Raw genomic sequence first — 15,634 nt, forward strand, 5'->3', positions numbered from 1 at the left:
TTTATACGTAGCAGATGCTGCAACCTTGCTGGGCACCCAGTGGATCGTGGCCTTGCTTGCTGGCCTCTGTGAATATTAAGCAGTCTGGAGCCCAGAAGGTGCTCAGAGCTGTGGGTGCGGCCGTTGGACCTGGGCTTCCCAGGGCTGCGGGCTGGTGTGGACCCAGGAGCTTGGCTCCCTGCACTCAGCCGCCCACCCTGGCCTGGGAGCCCCATGTGCCCCTGGCCCACGGTGCTGTGGCCCCGAGCAAGGCCTCCCCCACTGGACTCCCCATGCCTCTGTGAGCGCCCGGCCAGCAGGGGCGCCCAGGCAGGAGGCTTGGTCCCCAGGGGACGATGGCCGGACTCCACGGCCAGCGCTGCTGAGGGGGGCCCTGGGGAGCCGATGGCCTCCCGGGAGGGAGATGCCTCTGGTTTGGGTGTGCTGGGGCCCCATCATGGTTCCCCCCAGAGCTGCCACCAGACCCAGGCTGTGTCTGTCCTCTGCCCAGAGACAACCCTCACAGCACATCTGGGTCTGAGGGCAGCCCTGCTGGGCACACACCAGCTCCCTGTCTGCCCCTGCCAGCCACCCCCTCTCCCCGGCCCCCCTGCAGCCCACACCCCTTTCCAGACCTCAAGGCTTTGTCTCCTGGGCTTCAAGCCTGGCAGGGCCCTCCTCGGGCCGTGCCCCCCAGCCCGGCCTCCTTGGCCTCCCTTCTCCCTTCAGCCTCCTCCTCTGGTTCTTCCTTGAGCCCCCTGGTTACTGAGCCTCCTTCCTCCGGCCCATCTGTTCTCCCCACCTTTCTGCATGTGTCCACTTGGGTCCACAGCTGTTTCCCGGGACCTACTGTGTGTCAGGCTCTGTGTCAGAACAAGAGATAGGTGAGGGCCCAGTGCCCCCTTCCAGGCAGGAGCTGGGCAGCGCCCAAAACGAGTGTGGAGTTGCCTGGAGGAGGCGTCTCACAGCGTTGCTCCAGATGGGGTGCTCCTGGGTGCACGGCAGGAAGGCATCAGTTCAAGGTGGGGGCGGGGGAGGGCTGGGAAGGAGGAACCCCTGAGAAGCCCAGGAGGCGGGGAAGACCACCACCTGGACAGGGGTACCAGGTTAGCTAGCTAGGGTACCACCACGCTAGTTGTGCACGCTGAAGGGTGAAGCGGAGGTCGTGAGGTGGCTGGGCTGAGCTGTGGAGGAGGCAGGTCTGAGGCTGCGGACAGAGTCTCGCCCCCGGGGGGTTTCTGGGCAGAGGGGCTCTGGGGACACACCACGGAAGCACAAGGTGTCAGGGGGAGCGGGGTCTCCGGCTGGCAGTTCTGAGCCGGGGCCTTTGTGCTCTGCAGGCTCTCCTCATCGTTACATGGCCGGTCCTGGGCGGAGGGCAAGGGAATGGCAGGGGCCGCGAGGCCAGCGCCCACGTGGAGGCGGAGGCTGGGGGCTGTGCTCCTTGGTGGGGTCGCCCGGTGGTGACGCCATCCGAGCTACGTGGGGCCCTCGAGGCTGCGGCTCTGAGCGCGGGGCCTGGGGCTGCCCGGGGCGGCTCTACTGCGGGAAGGTGACGGAGAGGCCTGCAGGTCAGCGACAGGCGTGCTGATGGTGGGGTCTGCGGGCAGGGGAACCGCGGAACGCCTGAGCGTGCTGACCCCTGAGGTGGGGGTCCTGGGGAGTCCTCGGGAGCTGGAGAAGCGGGGGAAGGAATTCCTCAGAAAGAAGGAGGGTCCCCAGAGAGTGGGTGTGTTCAGAGCAGAGGGGTCTGGAGAGGGAGGGGCGACAGGAGGGTCCAGGGAGGGAGGCGTCCCGGACACCACGTGGAGAAGCTTCTAGAAGGTGGAGGGTGACCGAGGGGGTTGGAGGGGAGCCGGAGGCCCCTGGGGCCCTGGCGAGGTGTCTCGATGCCGATGCCAGTGGCCGGTGGAGCCGCCAAGGAGGGGGGCCCGGTGGGGGACGGGGGAGGTGGGGGGCCCGGGGGGGGGCCGGGGGCGGGCCGGGGGCGGGCTGGGGTGGGGCCAGGGCGGGGCCAGGGCTGGGGCGGGGTGGTTGCCTGCTCTCAGGCCCACCCTCTCGTCCCACCCCTGCGTCTGGGACACGCCCCTTTAGGCTGGGCTCCCCAGGCTGTGGACACGGAGGCCTCAAAGGGCCGGTCAGGCTTCTGCGGCCTTGCTGAGCACAGGTGCCCGGTCAGAGGGGACCCGGGACGCAGGCGAGGTCACGTCCAGAGAGACAGTAGGACAGGCCACGCGGGCAGACAGCCCACCCCCAGGCCCCACTGGACGCCCCCGGGACGGGGACGGGAAGCCTCGCGGCGACTTTACGTCCAGTCTTGCCGGGGGGCCGGGGGGTGGGGGGCAGACCCCTGCCGGCAGCCCCCCCGGGGTCTGGGAGCCGCCCTCCGGGTGGGCGGCCAGGGCCCAAGTCCTGCCAGCGAGGTTCATGGGCGCCCTGAGTGGCTCTGGCGATGGGGGCCCTGCCTCCCACTCTTCGGGGCACGCCGCAGCCCCGACCTAGACTTGGGGGTGCGTGTGCCCCCCTGGGGTGACCCCCAGGCCCACCCTGCTTCGCCTCTCCGGGCTCCTGGCAGTTTGAGAAATTGGATTGTGAATGATGAGGTTCGGCTGGATTACTCCTGATGGATTCCTGCAAGTTAATTGAAAATAAAATGCATGATCTTTTCTTTTGATGAGAAAAGGCAGATTTAGCTGGAACTAATCAGCAATGGGGCTGGAGAAACTTGGGGACCGTGGAAGGAAAATAAGTTTGAAGGCATTTGAAAAATATGGTAATTCTCCCCAAACTGTGTGAATTATGATGTATTAAACTGGGCCGCCAGGCGCCGCCCCTCCCGCGACACGGCTCCAGGTCCGCTGTCAACACTGCATCACACTCGTTACGGATGCCATCAGCTTCCTCACTTCCGCTGACCGTCCCCAGGGAACTGGACTGGGAGCCGGGAGCCAGGACCCGGAGCGGGGTCTGGCTGGGGTGGGGGGCCGTGCACCTCAGCCTCTCGGGCCCCCCTGGCCCCCTGCCCACCCGCGTCTGCTCCCCACTTTCTGCCCTGCTTCCTTCCTGCACAGCCTCAGAACTGAGCTCGGCTCTCAGCGCTGTGGGTGCGGGGCCGCTGGTGACGTCCCCTGGGCTCCTGGGCCCGGCCTGGGAAACAGCTGCGACGGCCCCTGTGCTGCCGAGCTCTGCCGGGAGCTCAGGCCTCACACGGGCGTCGCCTGCGGTTTCTGCGGGTGGGCCGGTGCCGCGGGGCACCAGCGGTTTCTGCGGGTGGACCCAGGCCGTGGTGCTTCACACTCAGTCGGGCGGCTGGCCCAGTCCAGCTTCCTTTGGTGTAGGACTGAGGCTCCCCTTTCTGCTGCTGTTCGTTGTCCAGAGGCACCCCCATCCTGGTGTGTGTTTGTCCTAACGTGGCTGCTTTGCCCCGATCCACGGAGGCGCTTCCCACGTGAGGAGGTCTTGGGCACCTTCACTCGTGATGTGCTCTCTTGTTCAAAAGCAAGTCACGGGTCCTGCCCACACTCATGGGGGCCACATACAGGGTGGACACCAGGACGTGGGCGGCCTGGGACCGCCCCGTGTCTGTCTGCCGTGTTAGCATGCAGGGGTCTGAGCCTCCGGTACCCGATGCACACGCTTTCTGGGGAAGGCGAGTCTAGGCTCCCCTCGCTGGGTTCCCTGAACTGGCCTGGACCTGGCTCCCTCCCCCTGGTGTGGCCCCCCTCCCTGCCCAGACAAGCCCCCAGTGCCTTTGCCCTTCCCCCTCATCCCTGGCCCCCCACGACCGCCTGGCAGAGGCAGACGTGTCTGCCCCTGACAACAGAGCATCTGAATAGCGGGTAAGGATCGCTAGACCTGCGAGGAGAAATGCCAAATCCACTGACAGTGGACCTGGGCTCCTGTTAGTAAGGGGCAGGGACGATCATTAAGGCGGAGCTGAGCTCATGGCACCGCCCACCGACTGCCTGTGACTGACGGCTTCCCGCAGCACAGCCGCGCACGTTCTTCTCAGGCTCACAGCACTCTGGGCCGTAAAACGCACCTTCACAAGTTCAAAAGCCTTGTAATCTTACAAAGCAGGCTCTCAGAACACAATGGAATTACACGGGAAATCCGTGAGAGAGAGATGGCTGGAAAACCTCCAACTTTCTGCAGGAGAAGCAGCGCGAAGGTCAAAGGAAAGGCTCAAGAGAAGCTGAAAAATATTATGAATTAAATGAAAATGAAACTGTTATCAAAATGGGTTGGATGCAGCAAAAGTAGTGCTTACAGAGAAATTTACAGAAGAATGGATATATGAGAAAAGAAGAAAGATCTGGAACTGATAATTAAGCTCTTACTTTAGGCAACTAGGGAAAGAAGGACAGCTTGAATCCAAAGAAAGAAGAAGAAAAAGAGGAATAAAAAGCGGTAGATGTTAATGAAGTGGGAAACAGGGAAACAAAACTGAAGGTCATTGAAGCTAACAGCTGGTTCATTGAAAAGAGCAATAAAATTGATAAACCTCTATCTAGGCCAAAAAAACAGAGAGAGAGAATACACAAATTAATAATATCAGAAAGGTGGGCCACCACCATAGATCCCATGGATGCTGAAAGGGCAATAAAGGATACTGTGAGCAACTCTATGCCACCAATTTTATAACCTAGGTGAGATGGACCAGTTCCTTCAAGGACACAATCTGCCAAAGCTCATGCAAGGAACAGGCGATCTGAATAGGCCCATATCTTCAGTAACCTTCCCAAGCGGGGCTTCCCAGATGGCACTGGTGGTAAAGAAACTGCCTACCGATGCAAGAGATGCAAGAGACATGGGTTCAAACCATGGGTCGGGAAGATCCCCTGGAAGAGGAAATGGACACCCACTCCAGTATTCTTGCCTGAAAAGTCCCATGGACAGAGGAGCCTGGTGGGGGACAGTCCATGGGGTCGCCAAGAGTCGGACATGACTGAGTGGCTGAGCATGCACACAACAACCTTCCCAAACAGAGGGCACCCGGCCCAGACGGCTTCACCAGTGAATTCTGCCAAACATTTAAGGGGGCGGTTATACCAATTCTCTACAAGCTGTTCCAGGAAACAGCGGAGGGACTATCTCGTAACTCATTCTGTTAAGCTCCATCGCTCTAGTGCCAAGACAAAGATATTAATTACAAGAAAAGGAAACCATAGGCTAGTATTTCTCACGAATGTAGGATGCAAAAGCTCTCAACAAAATATTAGTAAATCGAATCCGACAGTGTATAAAAAGAATGAACTGTGGCTACAAACAAGTCAGATTTGTTTCAGGTATGCAAGTTTGCTTCAGCATTTAAAGATCAATTAATGTAATCCATCAACAGGCTAGAGAAAAAGTTTCACAGAATTATATCAATAGAAACAAAGAAAGCATTTGATAAAATATGATACTCCTTCCTGATAACAGTTCTTAGCAAAATAGGGATTGAGTGGAACTTCCTCAGCTTGTACATCCACAAAAACCTACAGGGAACATCATACTCAATGATGAGAAGCTAGATGTTTTCCCGCTCATTTTTGACGGATGGGTGGAGGCACCTCCTCCAGGCAGCCTTCTGGACTGCTCCCTCCCTCTCCTGAGTGAGGGACCTCCTCTCTGGGGTCCTTGGGCAGTCTCAGCTTGCCGTCCGTGTGTCTGCTGCTCGTCTGCCTGGGCAGAGGAGCTGCACAGAGCAAACGTGTGCTGAAGGCAGACGAAACAACCCAAGAGGAGATGAGTAAGTTTTGCAGTGAGAACACCCCTCAGGGGCTTTTGGAGAGAGGAGGTGGATTTGAGTGAGGGGCCACATTGCGAGTGCAGTCCCCGGGTGTGGGGCGGGTGTGAGCGGGGCCATGACGAGGCACGTGCGGAGTCCAGGCCGGTGACTGACCGCGGTCCTCAGGACTGCCGTCTCCACTCTAGGCGACTGTGTGTGACGGGTGGGTGGGCGGAACCGCGTCTCAGGGAGCTGGTGATCTTGTGGACTGAGTCTTCAAAGGTGGCTAATCAGCTGCCCGGGAGTACTCATGGCACACCTGCCAGGAGAGAGGAGGCTCACGGCTGAGCAGGGTCAGTGAGCTCTGGGAACTCTCTGGTGATGTTGGGGGTCACCCATCTCTCCTTCTGTTTGTTTATCCACTTACCCATCCACCCGACGACCCATCCACATCCATCTATCCACCCATCCATTCATCTGTCCATCCGTCTACCCACTCACTTATCCGTCTATCCATCCATCACCCACCCATCCATCCATCCATCCCTCCATTTGTCTATCCACTTAGCCATCAACCCAATGATCCATCCACATCCATCTATCCACCCATCCATCCATCTATCTATCCACTCATCCACTTTTCCATCTATCCACCCATCCATTCATCCATCCATCTATCCACCCACACATCTAAGAAGCTTGATAAACTCCAAACACATGTGGAAAAGGACACAAGTACATTAAAATGAGTGCTAAGAGAACCTCAGATCTGCAGATGACACCACCCTTATGGCAGAAAGTGAAGAAGAACTAATGACCCTCTTAATGAAGGTGAAAGAGGAGAGTCAAAAAGTTGGCTTAAAACTCAACATTCGGAAAACTAAGATCATGGCATCCAGTCCCATCACTTCATGGCAAATAGATGGGGAAACAGTGGAAACAGTGTCAGACTTTATTTTTTGGGGGGCTCCAAAATCACTGCAGATGGTGGTTGCAGCCATGAAATTAAAAGACGCTTACTCCTTGGAAGGAAAGTTATGACCAACCTAGACAGCATATTTAACAGCAGAGACATTACTTTGCCAACAAACGTCCATCTAGTGAAGGCTATGGTTTTTCCAGTGGTCATGTATGGGGGTGAGAGTTGGACTGTAAAGAAAGCTGAGTGCTGAAGAATTGATGCTTTTAAACTGTGGTGTTGGAGAAGACTCTTGAGAGTCCCTTGGACTGCAAGGAGATCCAACCAGTCCATCCTAAAGGAGATGAGTCCTGGGTGTTCATTGGAAGGACTGATGCTGAAGCTGCAACTCCAATACTTTGGCCACCTGATGCGAAGATCTGACTCATTTGAAAAGACCCTGATGCTGGGAAAGATTGAGGGCATGAGGAGAAGGGGACGGCAGAGGATGAGATGGTTGGATGATATCACCGACTCAATGGACATGAGTTTGGGTAAACTCCGGGAGTTGGTGATGGACAGGGAGACCTGGTGTGCTGCGGTTCATGGGGTTGCAAAGAGTTGGACACGACTGAGTGACTGAACTGAACTGAAAGAGGACATCCTCTATGCAGGGAGAGGAACAAAGATAAGAATGACAGCTGAATCATCCTCAGAAATAAGCAAGCAGGACTTGGTGGCCCAACATTATGAAAGTATTGCAATAAGATACTGGAACCAAGAGCTCTTTACATGAAAACATCTTCAAAATTGAAGACGGAATAAAGACTCCCAGACATTCGAACCTGAGAGAACTTGTCCCCAGGAGATGCAAAGCAGCCTTGAGGTCTGTTTTTCTGCTTCTGCTGCAGCTCAGACCAGAATCTTGGTATCCAGCCGGGGGCAGGTGGAGACAGGGGCACAGTGGCCTGTGGCTATGCTCCTGGGCATGGAGACCCTCCTGAGCCACCGGCGCCTGGCTGATCAGAAGTAGGGCCCCTTCTTGGGGGAGCCAAGCTGGGCAGGGAGGATCCTGAGAGGGTCCACTCTGAGATCCCACCCCACCCTGACACTGGCAGATCCTGAGGTGCAAGCCGTGTCGATCGACCCTCTGCATCCAGGGCCCCAGGGACCATGGGCCGTGGCATCCCAGTCCTGTCCCGCTGGTCACCCTGAGCACCCAGCCATCCACCTGCACATCTAGGCATCCTGGTCATGTCCCAGGGGTCTGCCTGAACACCCAGCCATCCACCCAGGATCCAGTCATCCAGCTGGTCCTTACTTGTGTCCAGCATCTTAGCTGGCTTCACTCTGCCATGCATGCTCCATGCCCATGCTCCCCAGATTCTGGGGATGATCTGGGGTGCCGGCCAGCCCCCTCTGAGGAGGTGGGTGCCGTGTTGAGCCTCTCCCCACTTCGGGGCAGCCCTCGCATGTCCCGAGGCCACAGCCTCATATGAAGGCGTGGCCTCCATTCTTCTCGCTCTTGGTGTGAAACCCAGCGCTCAAGCTGAGGTGTGTTCGAGTCTTGTCCGCTTCTCCAAGGAGCTCCTGCCAGCTCATCTGCAGGCCCTGTGCTGTGCACGATCCACATGGGGCACGTACGGCCTGGAGGGGTAGGACAGGAGGAGGCTGGCACGGCTTCCTGCGCACAAGCTTTTTGGGCAATTTCCTCCTGGAGCCTTGGTCACCACCCGACCGTCAGCATTGCTCCTCGGAAGCCAATGCTACCTGTCAGGCTAAAAGCCCAAATGCGCAACATTCATGTGTATTAAAATCATTTGTTTCTGGTTGTTCTGGTCCTGCTTGCTGTGCGGCTGTCGTCTAGCTGTGGCGCGCGGGGCCGCTCTCTAGCTGCGGTGGGCGGGCTTCTCTTGCTGCCGAGCAGGGGTCCCGGGGCACAGGCTCAGCAGCTGCGGCGCACGGGCTTGGTTGCCCCCCATCATGTGACACCTTCCCAGACCAGGGGTCGAACCTGTGTCACCTGTGTTGGCAGGCGGACTCCACCTCTGAGCCAGCAGGGAAGCCCCAACATTCACCTTTAAAACAGTGTCAGCAGAGCCCGGCTCTGGGGTCTCTCCAGTTACATGTTTAACCTGCAGATCTTCATCTCCGAGGAGGTGGAGAAATTTGCCTCCCTTCGAGTTCACACCCGTCACCCCGATCCACCCCCAGGGGGTGGCCTCAGCAGGGGCCCCTCGCTCATCCCAAGAAAATGCCTGGAAGGGACTTAATAGAAGGCATCTGACTCCATCATAAATGAGAGCCCAGTAAGTGGTCCCGGTCCAGCTTTATAGACAAGCCACTGTCTCGGTTTCCCAGCTCCTCTGCAGTGACCGCAGGTACACGATGGCGCTCACCTGTCCTTGTCAGAAGCACACCACCATGCTGAGTGACCCCGCGGCGACGGTGGGGTCTGAGGGAAGCGGGGCGCTCCTCAGATCCCCTCAGGATGCCGCGTGACACCCCAGGGCCCTGAGTCCTGCGGTTGGGCCGTGGGGCAGGTGTCCTCTCAGGCCTGGACTTGAGGGGCCTCTGCAGCTCCCCCGTCCTCCCGGCCCCTTGGGGGCCCCTCAGGTGTGTGCAGCCCTCAGAAGCTGCCCCTACCGAGGTCTCACCGTCCAGCTGCTCCTGGGGCCCAGGTCAGCCGGGGACTCCGTGAGGACTGGCCCTCCGAGGACACTCCTGCCCACTTCAGCCTGCCTCCCACGGACACACATTAGTCACCTACTGCATACGTGCGTGGAGGCGGGGTGTCAAGAGGGCAGGGCTTCTCTGAGCTCCGGGTGGGACCCCCTGGGCCATTTACTATCAGATGTGGGTTTCCCAGAACAAACTGTAAAATTGCTCAGGGTCTATTTATAAGGAGGGTTTTCTTAATTGCAGTGCATATGCAGTGATTTTTATTAATAAAAATAAATTTTGCTTAAAAGCAAGAAAATGCATTAAATAATACTTAGGATCTTGAATTTACGTGAAGTGGCTGATCTAAGAATAAACGAGAGAAGAAAATCTGGGTGAATGCTGCAGGGAGCGCAGGTTGAGCAGAGGGTGGGGGCAGCCGTCTGCCTGGGCCCCTCACCTCCTCCCACCGGGTGGGCCCCCCTTCTCCGGCCCCAGGCCCCTCCCGCTGGATCTGACCTGGCGTCCGGACCCTGCTCTCCAGCTCGGCCCCTGGGCTGGCTCTGGCCTCAGGCCCGCGGAGAGGTGCTGTCTGCGGGCACTGCGCTCACCCTCGCTCATCCTCGCTGGGACCTGGGGCCTTCAGGGGAGGCTGGAAGCGGAGGTGGGTGCTGACGGTGGCCCTGCCCACGGAACAGCCGAGACCGCTCCCTTCCAGCCCTTTGGCCTGGGGGTCTCGGCGGCCCAGGCTCCTCCCTGCCAACGCGGCGGGGGGCCCAGGGTCCTGTTCTCTGGGATCTGCCCCGTGCCCACCGGAATCAGGGGGGCAGCGGGCAGGCTGAGGGGGGACCGGCTGCAGACCGTGTCCTCGGCCCCAGGAGGGCGTGGTAGCCAGCAGGTGTTTCCTGCAGCGTCTAAGCTCTCTGGTCTGCAGGGCTCCGGTTCCGTGGCGTGGCGGGGCTTTCCCTCGCGTGGCGTCATCCCCGGTACGGCCACCAGGGGGCAGAAGTGCTCTTTGCTGGCCAGGCCGCTCCGGCTGTCACCAACCTCAGCTCGTTTCTTTCTTGTTAAAAATTTTATGGATTTACTATTTTTCGTTCTCTGGGCCCTCGCCGCTGCACCCGGGCTTTCTCCCGTTGCGGTGAGCGGGCTTGCGGCTCCTGGGCTTCAGCAGCTGTGGCACCCAGGCGTCGGTGCCCCTTGGCATGCGGGATCTTCCGAGATCGGGCATCAAACCCCTGCCCCCTGCGCTGGCAGGTGGATTCCTACCCACGGAGCCAGCCGGGCTGTGCCCGCGACCCGCTCCTGTGAACTCAACGTCTGGGGGAGAACGTGAGGTGTACAGCAGGAAAAGTTTAAGCAGTGGTTCACTTCAGTTCAGTCGCTCAGTCGTGTCTGACTCTTTGCGACCCCATGGACCGCAGCACGCCAGGCCTTCCTGTCCATCGCCAGCTCATGGAGCTTGCTCAAACCCATGTCCATCGAGTCGGTGATGCCATCCAGCCATCTCATCCTCTGTCGTCCCCTTCTCCTCCTGCCTCCAATCCCTCCCAGCATCAGGGTCTTTTCAGATGAGTCAGCTCTTCGCATGAGGTGGCCAAAGTACTGGAGTTGCAGCTTCAGCATCAGTCCTTCCAATGAACACCCAGGACTGATCTCCTTTAGGATGGACTGGTTGGATCTCCTTGCAGTCCAGGGGACTCTCAAGAGTCTTCTCCAGCACCACAGTTCAAAAGCATCAGTTCTTTGGCGCTCAGCTTTCTCTATAGTCCGGCTCTCGCGTCCACGCCCCATGTTAATTAACGGCATGTTTGGGAGCGGGTGGGGGACCTGCTCCGGGCGGGTGTGGGGCCCACGGGCTCCGCGGTTCTTCATACAGAGTGTGTTCTGCGTGTGATCTCTAACCAGGCAGGTGGGCAGGGCGCTGTGGACCCAGGAGACCCTCACACCGAGCTGATGGGTGGGACCCAGACCGTGGGGCGGGGGTGCAGGCAGGCCTGAGTCTGCTGAGACCCTGTGGAGCTGCCTCCCCTGCCTGATGTCAGGAAGCCCCTCTTCAAGTCTAGGCTGCGGAGCCTGGAGCAGGGAGGGCCCCGTGTCTGGAGCAGAGCAGGGCTGGCCCTGGGAGGTGATCCTGACCAGCCGGCAGGCACCTGGACCCCCGCCACGACCTGCGGATTCCCTGCCCCCCAGGGCAACCTCGGGGCCCCTCAGGGGATGGGCCACTGCCCGCCCTCCCCTAGACTACGGCCCCCGAGGGTGGCCACCCTGGCCCTGTCCCCAGACCCCCGGCACCGGGGGTGGGACCCAGCTCCAAGGAGGGTGACCCCTGTGTGTGCAGGGACCTCGGGCGGCTGGTGTGGGGTGCTCCCACCTGCTCGAGTGGCTGGGGGTCTGAGGCCGTAGCTGGACGTGGAGCGAGCGTCCCCGGATATTGAGGCGGAGAGGACGTCTGGCCTGTGTCCTGGTCCCCAGGGCCCCTGAGGTTCCCAGGGCCTCGGGACAGGTGGGGCGGTGAGGAGCAGGCTGGGCCCCCCCACCCTTGCCCCAGATAAGGGGTGTGAAGACAGAGGCTGCTGAGGACCTCACATTCCTTGGGGGCACAGGAGGCTTATGGACAGAGAGCCTGGGCAGCGTCACGTTAGGAGATGTTTGGACCTTAAAGAACCAAATGGCGGGGTGTCCAAGAGGCAGCTGCGTGCACAGGCGGGGTCTGAGCCGGAACCGGGAATCTGGAAGCTGATGCTGGTGGGAGCTCCATTCCCACGATGACAGCTGGAGGAGCTTGACGGACGGCCCACATCAGAGCAGGCCAAGCTTGCAAGGACTCTGTAGAAAGCCCACTTAGAGTGTGTTGAAACTGTCCTCGGGGCGTACAGCGAATGAAGAAATATTTACTCAGGAAACTTTACTAAAACTTGGTGAGAATTCCGAGAGCTGGGGCTCCAGCCCGGCCTGATGGAGGCCCCGCTCCGGGGGTGAAGCCAGGGATGCAGGGGCTCCCCCTTGCTGCTCCAGGCCCCTGCAGCTCACCAGCCCCCATGCCCGCCCCTCAGCTCCAGGACGCCCCATGATCCACTCCTGGAGGGCGGCCAGGAGGCGGGAAGGAGGGTCACCCCCAGCTGTGGAAGGCTAACTGGCGGGGACCGGACCGCTCCTGCCCCTGCTTCCAGGAGAAGCCAGCCTGAAGCCCACAGGCCACGCCGTGCCCAGAGTGTGGCTCAGAGACTGGCCAGGGGAGAGTGGTCCCTCGAGAAGACCGCACCAAAGGCTCCCCCAGGGAACCGGCTTCACCTGAAACAGAGTGAGTGACGGCTCAAGCCTCCAGAAAGATCCGTTCAGTTCAGTCGCTCAGTCATCCGACTCTTTGAGACCCCATGAATCACAGCATGCCAGGCCTCCCTGTCCATCACCAACTCCCAGAGTTTACCCAAACTCATGTCCATCGAGTTGGTGATGCCATCCAACCATCTTATCGTCCCCTTCTCCTCCTTCTTTCAATCTTTCCCAACATCAGGGTCTTTTCAAATGAGTCAGATCTTCGTATCAGGTGGCTAAAGTATTGGAGATTCAGCTTCAGCATCAGTCCTTCCAATGAACACCCAGGACTGATCTCCTTTAGGATGGACTGGTTGGATCTCCTTGCAGTCCAAGGGACTCTCAAGAGTCTTCTCCAACACCACAGTTCAAAAGTATCAATTTTTCGGCACTCAGCTTTCTTCACAGTCCAACTCTCACATCCATACATGACCACTGGAAAAACCATAGCCTTCACTAGATGGACCTTTGTTGGCAAAGTAATGTCTCTGCTTTTTAATATGCAGAGTTTGGTCATAACTTTCCTTCAAAGGACTAAGCATCTTTTAATTTCATGACTACAGTCACCATCCGCAGTGATTTGGAGTCCAAGAAAATAGTCTCTCACTGTTTCCACTGTATCACATCTGTTTCCCATGATGTGATGGGACCAGATGCCATGATCTTAGTTTTCTGAATGTTGAGTTTTAAGCCAACTTTTTCACTCTCCTCTTTCACTTTCATCAAGAGGCTCTTTAGTTCTTCTTCACTTTCTGTCATAAGGGTGGTGTCATCTGCATATCTGAGGTTATTCATATTTCTCCTGGCAATCTTGATTCCAGCTTGTGCTTCCTCCAGCCCAGCATTTCTCATGATGTACTCTGCATATAAGTTAAATAAGCAGGGTGACAATATACAGCCTTGACATACTCCTTTTCCTATATGGAACCAGTCTGTTGTTCCATGTCCAGTTCTAAGTGTTGCTTCCTGACCTGCATACAGGTTTCTCAAGAGGCGGATCACGTGGTCTGGTATTCCCACCTCTTGAAGAATTTTCCACAGTTTATTGTGGTCCACACAGTCAAAGGCTTTGGCATAGTCAATAAAGCAGAAATAGATGTTTGTCTGGAACTCTCTTGCTTTTTCGATGATCCAGCGGATGTTGGCAATTTGACCTCTGGTTCCTCTGTCTTTCCTAAAACCAGCTTGAACATCTGGAAGTTCACGGATCACGTATTGCTGAAGCCTGGCTTGGAGAATTTTGAGCATTGCTTTGCTAGCATGTGAGATGAGTGCAATTGTGTGGTAGTTTGAGCATTCTTTGTCATTGCCTTTCTTTGGGATTGGAATGAAAACTGACCTTTTCCAGTCCTGTGGCCACTGCTGAGTTTTCCAAATTTGCTGGCATATTGAGTGCAGAACTTTCACAGCATCATCTTTCAGGATTTGAAATAGCTCAACTGGAATTCCATCACCTCCTCTAGTTTTGTTCATAGTGATGCTTTCTAAGGCCCACTTGACTTCACATTCCAGGATGTCTGGCTCTAGGTGAGTGATCACATCATCGTGATAATCTGGGTCATGAAGATCTTTTTTTGTACAGTTCTTCTGTGTATTCTTGCCCCCTCTTCTTAATATCTTCTGCTTCTATTAGGTCCATACCATTTCTGTCCTTAAGTGAACCCATCTTTGCATGAAATGTTCCCTTGGTATCTCTAATTTTCTTGAAGAGATCTCTAGTCTTTCCCATTCTATTGTTTTCTTCTATTTCTTGGCACTGATCACTGAGGAAGGCTTTCTTATCTCTCCTTGCTATTCTTTGGAACTCTACATTCAGATGGGAATATCTTTCCTTTTCTCCTTTGCCTTTCACTTCTCTTCTTTTCACAGCTCTTTGTAAGCCCTCCTCAGACAGCTGGAAAAGAGTAACTCTTCTTAATTAATAGCACTCACTACTCCGTGGGCCACTAGAAGGAACCATGGAAAGAGGTGAGAAGGGCCCCCCCGGGGCAAGAGCAGACCTCAAAGCCTGGCTCAGCATCGCCCCTGCCTGGATTTAGTTGCATTGCCCGCAGAGTGACTTAGGATCCATCATGGAAAGCAGCAGAGCATCAGCTGAGCCTCAGGCTGGGTGTGATGCCTGAGGAGGTGGGCGGCTTGGTAGACAGACAGACAGATAGACGGGGAAGAGACCTATTAGAGCTAACAGACAAGTTCAGAAAGGCTGCGGGATATGGAGCCAAACACAAAAGGAGATTGTATTTCTCCACAGTAGCACTGAGCAGACTGAAGATGAAATCAGGAAGACAATCATACCTGTAATAGTATCAAAATAACAAAACACTTAAGAATAAATCTAACAAAAGAAGAGCAAAACTTGTACTCTGAAAGCTACAAGACATTGTTGAAATAAATTAGATCTAAATAAATGCAAAGACGTGTTCACGGGCCAGAAAATTTAATATTATTAAAATGGCAATGTGAAAGTGTTAATTGCTCAGTCATGTCTGACTCTCTGTGACCCCATGGACTATAGCCCGCCAGGCTCCTCCATCCATGGGATTCTCCAGGCAAGGATACTGGAGTGGGTTGCCATGTCGTCCTCTAGGGGATCTTCCCAACCTAGGGATGGAACTCAGGTCTCCCGAATTCCAAGCAGATTCTTTACCTGAGTCACAAGCGAAGCCCAAGATGGCAATACCCCCCAGACTGATCTACAGATTGTTATGCTGACCAAAATCTAAGCTGACTTCTTTGTAGAAACAGAAAAGTCATTCTAAAATCCATATGGACTCTCAGGGAACCCTGAATAGCATAAAGCAATCTTGAGACAGGAAGAACAAAGTTGGAGGAGTCGTATTTCCTGATTGGGAAACTTACTAAAAGCTGCATTAAAGGAGCCCGCGTGGGGTGCCGTGAGGACAGACACACTGACCCGTGGAAGAGGGCAGAAAGCCGGAAAACAGCAATTGGAGCTCACGCTGGGACTCGCCTGGCGGTCCAGGGTTGAGAGTTTGCCTGCTAATGCAGGGGACACGGGTTCAGTCCCTGGTCTGGGCACATCCCACGTGCTGGGGGAACTAAGC

The sequence above is a fragment of the Cervus canadensis genome, chromosome 21, assembly GCF_019320065.1.
Source record: "Cervus canadensis isolate Bull #8, Minnesota chromosome 21, ASM1932006v1, whole genome shotgun sequence".
In the NCBI taxonomy this organism is placed as follows: domain Eukaryota; kingdom Metazoa; phylum Chordata; class Mammalia; order Artiodactyla; family Cervidae; genus Cervus; species Cervus canadensis.